Consider the following 2,682-nt stretch of genomic DNA (forward strand, 5'->3'; position numbering starts at 1 on the left):
ACTCCTAGCAGAAAGATGGAAGTGTTTTTTTAAAACCAGTGGAAGATGTTTTTTTTTTTTTTTTTTTTTTTTTTTTTTTTGAGACAGAGTGTCACTTTGTTGCCCGGGCTAGAGTGAGTGCCGTGGCATCAGCCTAGCTCACAGCAACCTCAGACTCCTGGGCTTAAGCGATCCTACTGCCTCAGCCTCCCTAGTAGCTGGGACTACAGGCATGAGCCACCATGCCCGGCTAATTTTTTTTGTATATATATTTTTAGTTGGCCAGATAATTTCTTTCTATTTTTAGTAGAGACGGGGTCTCACTCTTGCTCAGGCTGGTCTCGAACTCCTGACCTCGAGCGATCCACCCGCCTCGGCCTCCCAGAGCTAGGATTACAGGCGTGAGCCACCGCGCCCGGCCGAAGATGTTTTTTTAAAAGATACATTACTGCCAAAATGATCAGTCTCAGTGGTGGCAACATGTGTTTGGTCCTTCTGTCTTAGGAAATAGATCTTTGCAGTGTCATTTGCTCAAGCCTATGCTATTGAACATAGCTGTTTACCTCCCCATTCCTTCCTCAAAAAATTGACACACTGAACATGAATGTGCCCCGTTGGATTTTTCATTAGAATCATTTTTTTCTTTTTTAATATTTTATGTATTTTACTGATCCATAATACCTTATTCATCTTCTCTCCTAAGTACAGTAGAGTTTTCCAGAGGCTACATGACATGGGATAATGTTACCACTCTGACAGCTAATGGAAGTGTTTAAAAAATTTCTCCTTGTCTTGTGCTCTACTTTAAAGGATTACTCAGCTTTTGACTCACAATTTCAAAGATTTTCTCCAGAAACTTTGATGTCTTCCTGCTCCACTAACTGGAGTTCCTCCTCGTCTTTCCTACATGACATAAAAGGTTCCCTTGCTCTCAAACGTGGCTTTAAAACAGATGACCCACATTCACTGTCTTTTCCAAAAACTCCATACTAGGGATGTCACTTCTGAGATGCTGCTGTGAGGGGGTCCATGAACCCTCTCCTGAGTGAGACAGCCATAATTGGTGAAAATTATAAAAATACTCAACCATCTGGCATCTCTGAAAATTGTCATAAGAGTATACAACAAATGGAGGAATATTTATTTAAGAAAATCTACCAAATTTGGGTAAGCACAGCAAAGGTGTATGGCATTTGAGCCTTACCCGCCCACCTCCCTCCATGTTCATCATGATGAAAGTTCTACTCTAAACTGACTGAGCCAAGAACATAGGGTTCCCTATTCCCCCAGTGCATAACCTAAGGATATGTCAGGAGGGACAGCCTGCCAACATTTCTCATCCTCCAGCTCCATGTTGTAGAAAATCTCTTCCAGGCAAGAGCAGCTGAGAGGTCAGGGGCTCCCTTATCCCACCCAGACCCCAATCATGGGGTAGAAGTTGTTCTGGGCCTCAATCACTCTCACATGGCCTCTGTTATAGGGTGGAGATTCCATGCCAAGAAAAGAAGACTGAAAATACTAGATATTAATACTCTTGCCCAGCACCCTGCTTGTAAGCAGGAATGTCAATTCAAGAAAAGCAGGCCACTCTCTCTGCTGATAGTCCCAGAGCAATGGTACAAAGGTTCTGCCCAAAGGAGAAGAAAAACAGAAGGACAGAGAACTCCAAGGTCTTTCCTACGAAGAGTAAATTTATTTAGAAGAAATTGTAGGAGAGTTTAAGCTGAAGTGCACTTTTGAAAATAACGGAATTTTGATGATGAGCAATTAAGAGAAGAATGGCAGCTCCATGATGTCAACAAATGAAATGGTGGATCAGCTGGAAGTTTAACAGAGACTACAAAATGGATGGCTAAAAAGAGCTTTTCTGGGGTCAGAAAGTCCTCAAATAATGGCCTGCATACTTCTGCAAAAAAGCCTAAATTTATGCCTTACCTTAGAATATGCCTAAAAGCAATGGAACAATCAGCTAACAATTAGTAGAGTCTAACGGATGGTTATGAAACCAATAAAGGCAGACCAGCTAGAAATATAACAGGGTGATGAGGGAAAGGACAACATAGCTCATCAAAATGCACTCTAATCCCTGTGCAGACTATTATTGAAATAGTCAAGCCAAGTCTCTCTACAAATAAACAAATAACAACAAAATTGGTGGTGGGGTGAAAATCAGTCTCCTGAGTTGCTACACTATATTATGGAGAATATCTAGTTTTTTTCTACTAAAAAAGTATGAGACATGCAAAGAAGCAGGAAACTGTGATCCATACACATAAAAACAGAGCAAACAGAAATGGCCTATGAAAGGCTCATGTGATAGACTTAGCAGACAAAATCTTCAAAGGAGTTATTATAAATATGTTAAAGGAAATTAAAAAAGCTTAAAATTAAAAGAAGGTATAATGATTATGACTCCCATAGAAAATATCAATAAAGAGATAAAAATTATAAAGGAAAACTGAAGGGAAATTCTGGAATTGAAAAAGACAATCAAAATGAAAATTTCACTAAAGGATTTCAGCGGCAGATTTGAACTATAAGAGTTAAAAAATGGTGACCTTGAAAATAAATCAATAGAGATTATGCAACTTGAAGAATAGATTCAAAATGAAGAAAAATGTAGAGATACTCAGAGAAATGTGGGCCCCAATTAAGTACATGAATATATATATTAGGGTAGTTTCAGAAGAGAGAGAGAAAGCA

The sequence above is a fragment of the Lemur catta genome, chromosome 11 (genome assembly GCF_020740605.2).
Source record: "Lemur catta isolate mLemCat1 chromosome 11, mLemCat1.pri, whole genome shotgun sequence".
NCBI classification, from domain to species: Eukaryota; Metazoa; Chordata; class Mammalia; order Primates; family Lemuridae; genus Lemur; species Lemur catta.